This window comes from Alligator mississippiensis, chromosome 2, assembly GCF_030867095.1.
Source record: "Alligator mississippiensis isolate rAllMis1 chromosome 2, rAllMis1, whole genome shotgun sequence".
Lineage (NCBI taxonomy): Eukaryota > Metazoa > Chordata > Crocodylia > Alligatoridae > Alligator > Alligator mississippiensis.
Genome location: NC_081825.1, coordinates 155,923,689 through 155,937,951, shown reverse-complemented (window position 1 = coordinate 155,937,951; position 14,263 = coordinate 155,923,689). Strand labels below are relative to the sequence as shown.

The following is a 14,263-nucleotide window of genomic DNA, read 5'->3' as shown; positions in this document are numbered from 1 at the left end:
GGAGACATGATTCAACTTTTTCAAGAAGAACGGAAGCTGCAGGCAAGCACAGGACAACATACATGGAGACAGCTGTCAAGTCTTTTTCTTTGGTTTGTTTGTTTATTTTTTAAAGGACACAGTGAAGCTGGGAGAACTGTTCTTGCTGTTTAAAGCACAAAGAGGAAAGCAAAAGGGAGCAATAGGAACAAAATGAGAATGAAGGAAGAGAGGACACTGAAAAGAATCAGAGCTTACTCTCCAGCAATGAGTGCTTTCTTTTGGGGAGTGCAAAAGGGAGAAAACAGTTTTTAGCCTCTCCATAAAATGTAGTGAATCAGATAACAGACAGTATATAATAACCTGGAGTAATATTACTTTATTTTATACATTACAGAGAAGTGGACTTGAAGTTTAAAAACAGGAGTAACTGAATATAGGCTTAAGTATCAGACCCAAACCTTATTCAGAACTGCCAGGATAAATGACAGAAAGTAGATATTTGTTTGTATTAAGATACAAATTGATTATATAGAGTCAGTTAACAGCAAGTTAGACATACCAGGCATCACCATTTCTAGCAAGCTGGGGAGTTCTCATCCATTTTTTAAATAATTCGCCATTTACTTGAGCTTCAACAAAATTTGTCTAATATATTCTTTAACCTTATTGGCTAGGGACAGAAGTTGCACATAAACAGGTTTAAGTGATCAGAAACTGGTTTAAACCTGTAACAGAACAAGCTCAGTGCACATAAACCCGTTTCAAAATGGCTGAAACTGGTTTAAGATAAATCTGGTTGAATATAGTATCAGAGTTAACTGATTTGGGTCAAACCAGTGTATGAAACTTCTGTCCCAGACCCCTTTCTGGTTCAAGTTAAATCAGAGTCCCCCAGCATCCCAGCATGCTTTGTATTGCTGGGCTGGGCTGGGCTGGGCTGGGCTGTCTGCTCCAGACAGCAGGGTTGCCCTTGCACCTCTGCTCCATAGGTGGAGCAGTGAGGGCTGGCTGACAAAGGAGGGGGGGCAAGCCCTGCTGAGGATGCAGCCTGGTCTGCAGGTGGGGGGGGGGGGGGACTGCCTTCCCCAGGCAAACTCTGGCTGGAGGGGGGTTAAACACTCCTTCCCCTGCTCAAACTCATTGCTGGTTGTGACTGTGGACTACAAATCCCAGAGGCACATGGAAGCAGGAAAAACAAGTGATAAGCAACCCTTTAGAATACTCTTGCTGAGATTTGGGGCTTCAAATCCCAGAGACCTCAGTGGTAGCAGGAGGAGGAAGCAAACACACTGCCCATCCTGGTTATGTGCCAGAGAGCCATGCTTTAGGGCTCCCTGGCTTCTGGCCTGAGCCACTGAAAGCAGGTGACAGCATTTCCTGAATCAAAGGTAAATGTCTGTTCACTTCTGTTTCAGTTTAATCTCTGCAGTTTAGACTAACCTGCAAAGACTGAATCAATTCAGCCTTGGGCTTCTTGAATATCTATACTTACCCATAACAAGAGTTAATGTTTAGATGAGTTTATACTAGTGATGTCCAACCTCCAGCCTGTGGAACAATGTCATCTGGTCAATGAGGCTGCCCATGGGTCCCGAAATGTGATGGTAGGGGAGCAGTGGCAACATCAATTGCCATGCTCCTGCTGCCAAATGTATAGATCCATGGGGAACTGAGCAGGCTGGATATTGTAGCTCTGCATGTGAACTGACACGACATGCCAACCCCACACAGGATCTGACCTGTGGACCAACCCTGCAGTTCTCATCCAGCCCACAGGGACGGCAGGTTGGGCACCATTGATAAATACAAACAAAAGCACATATGCATGCATGTGTATGCACACACACGCATACCCACACTATCATTTGCATTTTATAATTAATTAATTAATTAAATTAAGAAAGAGGTTTTTAAGGTCTTCAAAATATTTTTTGCCTGCTCTGCCTTGGCTTTAAAAACAATTTTGATATGATGCTTTAATGTCTTCGGATAAGACCTGTTTGACCCTTTCCTCATCTGTTTGTATTATTTAACCATACCTTATTTCTTTAATGACATTTATTAGCATTTCAGAAGAACTGCTGTAATACATGTAGCATCTAGGACCCATTACAGCTTTGCTGGCACAATGTAACTGCACAAATCTAATAGATGACATTTAAGGACAAATAAAGGATTCCTGTGTTCAGTATCAAGATAGACAATGGCAAACTGCAAAGGTCCATTTACTAACACTGAAAATGCAAACTAGAACCTATGAAACTGAATAGCCTCCAGGCTGCACATTTTAAACATGCAAATGAGGAGACTAGTTAAAAAAAGCCCTACAGGCAAAACTAAAAAAAAAAAAATCTTTAGGCATAGTAGGGTGCTTCTTAAGAAAACAATAATTGAGCCTCAAGACACATATACCACTGAACAAAGAAGGAATCAAGAAAGGAAGGAGAAAACTCCTATGTTTATAGAGCTAGGTGTTAGATGTTTAGCCCCCAAAGAACAAAGGACACCATGACTTGGCAGGGATAACTAGATTCCTTCCCAGAATGACATGTGCAGCTACATGACTTCAATCTGGGGAGAGGGGGTAGCACATGTGGAAAGGTTAACTTGTTTGATGGCGCTGCTGCTAAGCACAATAAATTTGACTTAAACAGAAATTTGGAAATATGAATCTAGGAAAAACAACAAACAGGAACATAAATTACAGCAGACTATATAGGGGGAAGTTAGAAAGGGTAACATGGATTTTGAAGATCAAATAGCTAGAGGCTTAAAAACAGCACAAGTTTCTTCAAATATATTAGACACAGGAAGCCTGAGGTAGAAGGAGTATATTCCAGGAGTCAATTAAGATAGACAAGTTAAGCCATGGATGGATGATGAGATACTAACCTGATACTTGCCCTTTTCTGGTAAGAAAGATTAAATACACTCATAATTTGAGGTATTAGAAGAACTAGTGCTGGAGTTAATTCATTATTTAAAAAGCAGTAAGTCACCAGGTCCCGATGGTAAACAACCATAAGTACTGAAGAAACTCAATTATGAAAGGGCTACAAGGTATGTTGCATTGATATATATATTTTAAAACAGTAGAGGTTATCTGAAAAATTAGAGAAGACTAAGCCTTAAATTTGTACCTGGAAATTAGCTGAAATAATAACTGAGAAAAGAGCACCAAAAAAAAAGCCTATAAGATATTGATACAATAGGATCTAACCTGTGAGGTTTCATCAAAAGAAAACCATGACTTACCTACTATAATTTGTCAAAAGTATTCATAAAGTATTGAGTTTTAATAGGCCTTTGATAAAGTCCCCTATAAAAGGGTTCTAAAGAAACCAAGTGGTCTTGAACTGAAAGGCCAAATATCATCATAGATCAAAAACAGGGTATGAGGTAACCGCTTATCTAAAAGTGCTAATAAAGACTCATTTAGCATAACTGTAAAAAGGTAATCTCAGGGAAACATCAAAGTTTTTTACTTAGTCAAGGACTGTTTAATATAATGATTTATGATTTGAAAAAGAAATGAACAGCTAGGTAGCCATATTCTCAGGTAACACATAGGTACATAGAATACTGAAGTCCAGAGAGATCTGAAAGGAAATTCAGAGAGATCTAGACAGCAGGGCAAATGGGTAACATAATGGCCAATGAAGTTTAGTGTTGATTATTTTAAAATATTGTATTTTGGAGTTAAATTGTTCACATGTTCTTACAACATCTATATTTTTAAATGAACTGGCAATCCCAGGGGATAGTTGAGACGCCCTCTGCTTCAAGTGCAGCTGGGGTCAAAAGTACAAATACTTTCGTGTTAGGAACAGAACGGTGACTAATTTATATAATGCTATAATTCAGGCAATATAGGCCAATGGTGTAGCTTCTTGCAGTAATCATCACAATTCAAGTGCTACTGCATTATCACTAAGGATTCAGAGAAGGGCAATGCAAATGTAGAGGGCAAGGGCAGGCAATTATTTTGGGCAGAGGGCTGTTTACCAAGTTTTGGCAAGCTGTCAAGGGCCACATGGGGAGCTCTGCCCCTTGACAGGTGCCCCGCCCCCTGGTCGCCATCTTGGGATGGGAAGTTCCACCCCCTAACCCCTGACCTTTGCCACCAGAAGCCCCTCCCCTTGTCCCCAGAAATACTATTTCATTGAGTTTTGCCATAAAATACCAAATTAAATAAATATATAAAGCAAGTATCTACAACATTCATTAATTTGATTAAAAAAATATTTTTGTCCTGATTTACATGTGTTTGTGTAGTGTACATAGAGGTGATCACACAATAACTTAAAATTAAGTCTTACTCTTGTAAACTGTGGAGGTGTGGGGGGCACGCATTGAGGAATGGGTATAGGTTTGTGGGGGGCTGTGGGTGTGTGGGTATGTGGAGGAGCATGTGGGTGTGTGGGATTTGTGGGGGTGGGTAGGTGTGGGGTGAAGGAGTATGTGGGTCTGTGTGTATAAGTGGGGTGTGGGTGGGTATGGAGTTTGTAGGGGGTTTGTGTGTGGGAAGCATGGCTAGGATATGAGGGGGTGTAGGTGTGAGGGTCTGTGTGTATGGCAGTGCAAGGGGGTGTGGGTGCATGTGTATGATGGGGTGCTTGTGGGACTCACCCTATGAACACATACACACACACACACACACACACTGTGCTTCCCCCACTACATACACATACACCTTCACTGCCACGCCTGCACACATACCTCCCTCTTGCTTCTGGCCCTGGGGTTCCAGTGGGTTCATGCATGAATGGTCCAGCAATGCAGCTGGGGGCCACGTAGTGCTGAAGCAGCCATGTGCAGGGAAAGCAGCTGCAGGTAGAGGCTTCTGGGTGCGTGGGAGTTGGCGGTGGGGGGGGAGCTGGGGGTGAGGCGTGTCCAGGCTGGCTTTTCTCTTGATTCTTGCCAGCTTCCCCTGGGTCCTACTGCCCCTGTCTCTGTCAACTCTGACTGGCAGCTAGGAGCAGATAAATATTAATTTTTGCCTGCCCCTGGTGTAGGAGTAAAGAAAAACTCTTACAAGAAGAAGACTGGGTCTGTTTAGTTTAAAAGAAAAATGGATGAGGGAAAACATGTTAAAAATTATATGAAAATACTGAATAGTTTTGGGAAGACAGATGAAGTATCTTTTTTATTCAGCCTTTCGGTACAAGGACAAAAAACCCTTCCATGAAACTAAAAGAGTAGATCATTCAAAAACAACAAAAGGAAAAACTTCTTCACATATTGTGTAATTGGACTAGAAAATTCCTTGCCACAAAATGTTTTTGAGTCAAAAGTCTAGCAAGACTGAAACTGTGATTGAATATTTAAATGGATAACAAAAACTGATATAAATAATATATATTATTATTTACTGAAACTGAAAACTGAAACTACAATTGAATATTAAATGGATAACAAAAACAGATCTAAATAATATCACAGTGAGAGTGGTCCTTGCTAAACAGGTTCAGAATAGGCTAAGGCCCCTGCACAGGCAACCTTCACTGCTGGGACCTCAGTGCTAACCCATCATGCACTTCTGGAGAGATACAAACAATGCTGCACCTCACTGAGGAGTGTCTCCTCTGCAAACTAAGAGGTAGATTAATAACTTTGAACTCAATTAATGAGGAGGCTATTGCTTGGTTTTGTGGATTTGCATTCACTAAATAATAAAATAAAATAATACTAAAAATTTGGGAAGTCATATTAAATGTCGTGCTTCATGGTTTAACCTCACCTTGCCAAGTAAGGGATTAGAAGACGATCTAATATGAGGGAATATATTACTCTGTCTGTTTGATACAATGTCTCTTCCATCTTCCTTGGGAGCATCCACTCTTAATAACTATTAAAGACAAGTTATTGGACTAGATGAAACTTGGGGCTGATCCACTATAAGAATTCCTATGTTATGAAACTTATTTGCATTAACAGCCCAAAGGTTCTTTCCCTAAAAGAAGTTTTTACCCTAGTGAGCTTGGTGAGAATTTCCCTTTTACATTTCAGTGATGTTTTTGTTAAAAGTACAATAGAGGAAAAGCACTGTATAAACATAAGATGCTACATTTCTCAAATTCAGTGTTGTGGCAAATCAGCTCCTGTATCTTCTGGCAGCACTCAGAAATGCAATAAACATTGTCACAGGTCATATATCATAATATCCTGTTATTGTTGTGTTACTTGCCATATGTGCTGCTGGGAAAAATCCTTACTAAGGCCTCTGTTTTAAATGACAACATCTAGCAAAACTGTAATCAGTGCCTTACAGGACACCATGCAGATATCTAATTTCTAATAGAACAACCAACACAGCAAGTTTCCAACATGTTCTGCTAACTGCTGGCATACATGATATGTGCAAATGCTGCTGTGGAACAGAATAGTCAGAAACAGAAAGAAGAAAAAGTTTCCCTGTATCTCTAATAAAAGCAGTTCTATTATTTACAGAAAAGTAAACAAAATCCATTTACAAAATTTTGGTGTACAAACAGTATTAAGAGTGATCTGCATATAAGTAGAGGAGGTAGCAATTTCACACCATTATGGCAGGCAGGTGGGGCCAAATTAGCAGTGAGGAATCGTTAGGGTGAAAAATGCACTGATTTCTTATGTAAGGAACAGAGAACTTGAAGTTATCAGCTAAGTTAGTTTACTTTATCAGCAAATTAACTCTAATCCATTTGCAACCAAACCAGGGTGTTGACTGAAGCCCTCAGCTTCCTACAGTTGGGTGCTGCACCTTAAAAATAATGCATGTGGGCTTTTGGTCTCTACAGCTGAACTTCACATATTTACACAGCAACAATACTTACTCCATACAGAAAGGGTAGGGATGAAGTGATAAAGTGTGAGTTGAAGTTCAAAATTTTGTTGCTAACAGTAAATCAAGCTCTGGTTCACCTGCCCCTATTCTGATGGTTAAATAAAAGTTGTCCAGCTTGCTGATTTCCACATAGAGATATCACATATGATCATAGTATCTGGAAATGGAAAAGACCTATTAGATAACTGAATTCATCCCTTCACTAGGACATCATGTCAGGAGAGATCATAGTATATGCAATCTGCATTAGAAATTTGTTTTACAACGCGCATCTGTAAGGATTTGCAGAATTCTGGAGGAAGAATATCAGTCAAAGCACAACAAAACCAAACCAAACCAATGCCACTCCTCCCCACTTCCACCCCCTCTCCCCCCCCCCACCCCCCCGCACCAGCCTCCCTGCACAAAACAAAGTCAACTGATTCTTTAACAGAGAAGTAAAATTCTTAGGCTACGGACACATAAAACAGTATAATTGATCTGAAACTAGTTCAAATCTGTAACACAACAGAAGCTTAGTGCACTTAAACTGCTTTCAAAATGGCTGAAAACAATTTAAGATAAACCTGGATAGATGTAGTATCAGACTTAACAGATTCAGGTTAAATCAGCTTATTGAATTTCTGTCCCAGATGCCCTCCAGGTTCAGGTTAACTCACAGACCTCTAGCATCCCAAGACACTTTGAACCTCCCCAAAAACTCTCCCTTCACAGGGTGGGTGGGCTAGCCTTGGCCCAAGCTGTCTGCTCCAGCCAGGGAGGCATGCTCTAGCACCCCACCAGTTCCTGGCGTAAGCTACTGAGGCATGTGGCTGCATTTCCAGAATCAAAACTGAATGTCTGCTCACTTGTTTACCTGCTCAATCTACACAGTTTAGACTAGTCTGTAAAGACTGAATTGATTCAGCCTTGGGTTTTGTGGCTCTCTGTACTTAGCTTTACTCTTCTGAAGCCTCCAGAGCTTTAGAGTGTGAAGGGAAGAAAAGGGGACAGGAGGAAAGTTCTGAGGAATGTGAACAAGAAGTACTTACCTCAGGTGCTGAGAGAAGTCAGTCTGGAGTGGAGAGCATGCAGCCATGTTTTTGGAGCATGTGCTCCCTCTCGATTGATGGAGGGAGTGTGAGAACAGATATTTCTGGCCCCAGAGAGGGACAGCCAGGGGAGAACCACAGATGGTGGAGGAGAGAGAAGCCAGAGGTCTTCACAGCCATCAGCACCTCATGGATGATGGCAGAGAAGTGGACAGACCCACAGACCAAGGTGGTCGGAGGACCACCACCAAAACTAGGGGCTTGACACACAGGGGAACTGACCGGGACAGCTGGGCAGTGGAGAGAGAAGCCAGAGGTGGTGGAGCAAAAGAGAGTGAGGAAGCAGCCATCACACGGGGTCTGGGAGTTTTAAAGTGGCCCTGCCCCTTTGATGTCATTTTTTTTTCTTTATTCTTTCCTCTTCTTTCTTTGTTGTGGTTGGTGGTGGAACAGGGTTCCTCATCCACTGTACTGAGGAGGTGGCAGGAGTAAAAGCTCCTTTCCTAGGGAAGGCATGTTGACTCTGACCCAGAGGTCTTAGGGCAGGGTAATAATCCCAGTAAAATTTATTCAAGTTAATTATTCTATATCTTGAATGGACTGATATAAATTGATTTACCCATGCACTCTTGCACAATGGTAATAAGCGCTCTTTCCTGCCCAGAGCAGGGGGTCGGATTCAATGTTCTAATAGGTCCCTACCAACCCTAGAAATCTATTAAATCTATTTTGCTAACATTATTCTTGTCTTCCATCTTTATATGCCTCTCTTTTTAGACAGAGGAAGTCCATGAGTTCTCTATTGAGCCAAGGTGGTTGCTGAGCCCTTTTATCACCTTCCCCACCCCTAGGCCCCACCAGAGCAGGCAGATCATACCACACATAAGCACCCCTCTTTCCCCCCACTGCTTTTGGCATGCCCTCTTCTCCCCCCATGCTCAATGGCATCTACCATCCTCTTCCCTCTCCTCCTATTCCTTTTCTAATCTTGTTTACCTATGTCAAAACACACCAATAAGATGCAAAGCATTGGTAATAAAACAGTTATCACCTGATGAATAATCTGTATCTATGGTTATAATAAATACTCCCAGGAAGTTCAGAAAATCTGAAAGGCTAGTGTCATTACTTATAAAGGGAATTAGAGTTCCATTGTATGCAGTTGGGACCCCGAGTCTCTTTACTCTTTGGGCATCCCTCGCAGTGGGCCCTTGGCCCTTCAACCCCTCTCTGGGTCCTGGCCACAGCATGGGCCAGTCAATGTCCCTCAGGACAAGCTTTTTCCCCCCTCACAGCTCCACTGGATCATGTGAGCCTCAGGCCTCTCACTGCCCTGGGCTTTCCCCAGCTAGGACTGTGTGGGAGCTGGAGATTATTAGGTGCCTCTGACCCAGCTTTCACCAGAGTGGTAACTGACCTGGCATTTCTGGGAGACTGTTCCACCATTAACAGGCCCACCAGGCCACCCATCCCCAGAAGAGTGCAGTTTTAGGTCATGCCCAGGACCTGGAGCCTACTCCATTCCCATAGTTCTAGGCCAGAGACCTCCAAGCTGTTCCTAAGCCTCAGCTCCACTAGCTGATGTCTGTCACAGCTGCCAGCAGCCAATTGCTGTTTCACCATACATACATCCTGGGCCTCAAAAATGGCTGCCATACTCAAGCACCTGGCTGCTGCCTACCCTAGCCCTTAAAGTGTCAGATACCAACAGTGCCCTGCCACACTCTCTCTGAAGTTTATGTAAGTTGTAGGTTCTTAGCATCTTCCAGGATGAGGCTCTGAGGTTGCAATACTCTATTTACTCCTAACTCCCAGGCTGGTACACTGCTCTGCTACACAATTCTTTTTGTTTGGATTTTAGTACTCTAAAATGTATTGCTTTGATATTCTAAATCTGAATACAGTGTATTGCCATGGTATTCTAAAATGTTCTTGATTAGAATATCTAAAATTCTAAAATTTCAAAGCAATACATTTTAGAATACTGCAGAATGAGCCGCAACATGAGATTCATAGATTGTAAGGCTGGAGGGGACCTCAGAAGATCATAGATTTCATAGACATTAGGGCTGGAAGGGACCTCAGAAAATCATCAAGTCCAGCCCCCTGCCCCAGCAGCAGGAAGTCAGCAGGGGTCATAGAATCTCAGCAAGATAAACATCCAAATTTATCTTGAAGGTGTTCAAAGTGGGTGCTTGAACCACTTCAAGTGGCAGCCTATTCCAGATTTTCGGGGCTCGGACTGTAAAGAAATTCATCCTTATGTCCAGCCTGAAATGGTCCTGAAGTAGTTTGTGACCATTTGAACTTGTCATCCCCTGGGGCACTCTAGTGAACAGATGTTCCCCCAGATCCTGGTGAGCACCCCTGATAAACTTATAGGTGGCCACCAGATCACCCCTGAGCCTGTGCTTTTCCAAGCTGAAGAGTCCCATAGCTCTCAGCCTCTCATAATAAGGTCTGTTTTCCTGACCTCTGATCATGCGTGTGGCTCTCCTCTGGACTCTCTCAAGCTTCTCCACATCCTTTTTGAATTGTGGAGCCCAAAACTGGATGCAGGACTCCAGCTGCGGCCTCACCAAGGCTGAATAAAATGGGAGAATGACGTCCTGGGATTTGCTTGAGGAGCATCTATGGATGCAAGCCAGAGTTTTGGTTGCTTTACTAGCCACAACATCACATTGAAGGCTCATGTTCATCTTGTGGTCAGTCATGACTCCCAAGTCCTTTTCGTCCGTAGTACTAGCCAGCGTAGCGCTGCCAAGCCTATAAGCATGCTGCAGGTTTTTCTTCTCAAGGTATTTAGATATTAAACTACTATTGATTTCAGTAAAGGCTAGGCACCTAAGTAGGAACTATGCACTTGATATCTGTTTACACTGGTTGTGTTATTAGAACTAACCACTGCACCTGCATATCTTTAAGAAAGGAGTAAGTCACTAAATAAAAGGACAAATAATGGACCTGCCTGCTTTTTTATGACTAACTCAGGTAAAAGTTTAGTTATGCTATATTTCTCTTTTCTTGGGATTCTAAGGACTAATTCAGATGCAGGCTCAGAAGACAGACCATAGCAAGGGAAGTGATTTGATGTGTGGCAGTGACAAGTTTTACAGAAATACTGTAATATTTCTGGCCAGATAGTTTAAATGTTTGGATGGACCAGGTAAAAGGAAAAGGGGTGGAAAGCATCCTGTCTTTTAGGAAAGGGAAATACTTAATGTAATGGCAGTAAATGAACCACAGTGCAACTCCCTCAGAGCAAACCTATAACCAGTTATACCCTACTGTTTGAAAGCCTTCAGACATGGCCTAGTGTGACAGAGTACTTTTTGGGTGCCTGTTACCTTAAGGGATGGGAGCAGGCAGCTCGCAGGTGCTTAATGAGGGTGGCCATTTTAAAGCCCAGCTCTTAGAGCTGGAGTAGTAGTTTGCTGTTAGCTGCTGAGGGAGTAACAATGCTAGAATGTGTTGCTGTTCATGGAACTTCTTGGAGGTAAAAGTAGGAACTATGGGAATGGCAGGAGGCTCCTGGTCCTGGACATGACCTGAAGCTGCACCCTGCTGGGAAAGGGGGGCCTAGTGAGGCTGTTTGTGGTGGAACAGCCCCCCCCCCAAAATGCCAGGCAGGTCACCTTCCCAGTGAAAGGTGAGTAGGGTTGCTAAACCCAGCCCCATCCATCTGGTGGGTTATTGAGAGAGCAAGGTAGGCCAGGCATGCTTATAGAAGCACCTGAGCCCTATAGAAGTGTTGGACCCTGGAGTGGTGGGTCAGGCATGCTGGGCAGAGGCACCTGAGTCAATAGGGGTGGACGACCCTGGAGTCCCAGTGGAAGGGCAGGGGGTTGGCCCAAGTTGGGGGGGGGGGGAGGGGGAGACTGAGTTGCTCAGTGAGGGGCTAGGAGCAAAGTTAGCCCATAGTTTGGCTAATTGACCAGCCACTGTGCAGATGAGGGTCATGGGAGAGACCCAACAGGCTGTGCCAGAGCTGGCCAAGGAGTATAAAGATGAGCCTGATGGCCTACATGGTAGCTCTAGGGAGCAGGGCTGTGTGTGTGTGGCCCAGGAATGGGTGCAGTGTTAGAGGCCCCATGAGAGCGGATGGAGTGTGTGAAGTCCCAAACATGATGGTATGCAAGAGGCCAAATTATGTTCTGACTCTGGCCCAGCTTCAAGCTGGAGCGGTAACAAACTGGATGATATCTGCAAGGCATGAGACACGATAAGGGAAGGTCAGTCATGTAATAACCACCCTTGACATCAGGGTACTCAAAAGGCAACCTCCTGCCTAGTACCATATATGACCTTATTTAACAACATGGAGTGGTTGGTGGGCAGTCTGCCCATGACAGGTGGCAGGAATTTGCCCCATCACACTTAATTTAATGTGAATTACAATATGGGGAAAAATGAAGGGTGTGTGTGAATTAGCATATCCATGCAAAATTATTAAATAACAAAACAACTGCCATGCATGCTTTAGTACTATACATGTATGGTGGAGGGAGAGAAACCCTCCCTTCTTCCTTCCTCTACATATTAAAGGTATTTTACAGTTAACTGGGTAGTTGCACAATTAACTGAGATCAGCTACATGTGCAAAGTAGATATTACACCATTAGGGGCGCATCCAGACAAGTGTACATGTGTCTTGTGGCATCTCAAACCAGTTTGAGACCAGCTGAGAATGAAAACACGTTCCCCGCACTGCATATTTGTAGTGCGGGGAACATTTTTTTTTTTTTTCCCCTCTAAATTTGCTCTAATTTTTCTCTAAATTTGATGCGTAGAATTCTAGGTATCAAAAAAAAAAAAAAAATTCTCCCAAAAAACAAACCACCCCGGAAAAAAGCGGGGCAGGGCATGGTTCCCCAGTATTCTCTGATGCAAGACCTCCAGAGATGCTTTCGCATCTGGCACACTTCTCCCCAACACCCACAGTCCCCTCATAATCCACCCGTAAACCCCAGCCACCCCCACAAACCCCTCACCCACACATACAGAGCCACATACCCCAAATCCCCACACAAGCCCCGTACCACCTCTCAAACCTCACCCCCCACATCCCTTCCACCCCCTAAACCCCACATCTTCCCCACAAATATCACACCCCATGTGCCCAGCTAGCCACATGGGATCGGTTGGGACTTGCTGGTAGAAGCAAGAAATATTTACAAGAAATAATGGCCACAAGCTAGCAGAGAGCAGATTTAGATTGGACATTAGGAAGAACTTCTTCACAGAGTGGACAAAGTCTGGAATGGGCTCCCAAGGGAGGTGGTGCTCTCCCCTACCCTGGGGGTCTTCAAGAGGAGGTTAGATGAGTATCTAGCTGGGGTCATCTAGACCCAGCACTCTTTCCTGCTTATGCAGGGGGTCGGACTCGATGATCTATTGAGGTCCCTTCTGACCCTGACATCTATGAATCTATGCAGGAGCAACTGCCACACTGCAGCCATGCCCTGTGCCCACACCATTGCTGGGAGATGCAGCCCCAGCCTGGGGGGTGCTCCTGGTCCCAGGAGCCACTTGGGGGGGCATGATGGGCTAGAGTGAGGGGTGGAGGTGGCAGCAGGAGTGTGTCAGAGAGACATGGGGGTTGAGGGTGGGGGTGTGCTCTGGGTAGGAGAGGCTGCCAGAGCCAGGCTAATAGCATCTCTGCCTCCCTAGAGCAGCCTGTGCAGGGGGAGGCCAGCCTGGAAGGAAAGGGCCTAGCTCAGGCCCTGATCCCCAGTCAAGGACTTCCCAGGATGGGTCAGGGAGCAGGACAGCAAGGACTGGCACTGCTGAGAGCCATAAAGCAGCAGGTAGGACAGCTGCAGCTGGACCACGTCCTGCATCTGGCTGGGAGCTAGTGGGGGTAGGCAGGAGCTGTGGGTCAGGAGTGAGAGGACTGCAGGCGGCGGGGTGGGTTGAGTGAGAGGCAAGGGCAGAGACAGGGCACTGGCATATCAGTGCTGCATATCCTAGTGAGCAAAATGGGTAGGGGCAGCTCTGATTTCTCTATGACAAAAAACCCAAAAGAAAATGCCAAAGTGTATAGATATTTAGAATTTATTTTATTATGATGATAGGGCACTGGTAGGCTTCCAAATTGCTTTAAGCTTGTAAATAAATATATCAGTAAAACATTGCCCAACTGATCTCTCTCTATGTAGTGGTGTTTCATTTTAATAGTGGATGAACACTATTTTGTGTATTTTGATGAAAGAATTTGGGTTTCTTATCAAAGAATTTGCAATTTTAAAGAGGAAGCAACAGGATTTCTGCTGGTGGGACAAGTGATGATACCCAGGCAAAGGAGCCTGTCCAGGGTTGGCACTGGGACCCCAGCTAGAGGGCAGGCAAGGTAGCTGACCTCTTGGCCATTTGGGGCCAGGAGATCATACTTTGACAGTTCAAAGTGGGCCAACTCAAGGAGCAC

At 44.1% G+C, this 14,263-nt stretch overlaps 1 protein-coding gene across 5 annotated transcripts in view; it reads right to left on the bottom strand.

Moving 5' to 3' along the window:
- Positions 1–14,263, bottom strand: part of GRID2 (glutamate ionotropic receptor delta type subunit 2) — a 1,388,363-nt gene that overhangs the window by 205,060 nt on the left and 1,169,040 nt on the right. The gene's annotated exons all lie outside the window — the stretch shown is intronic.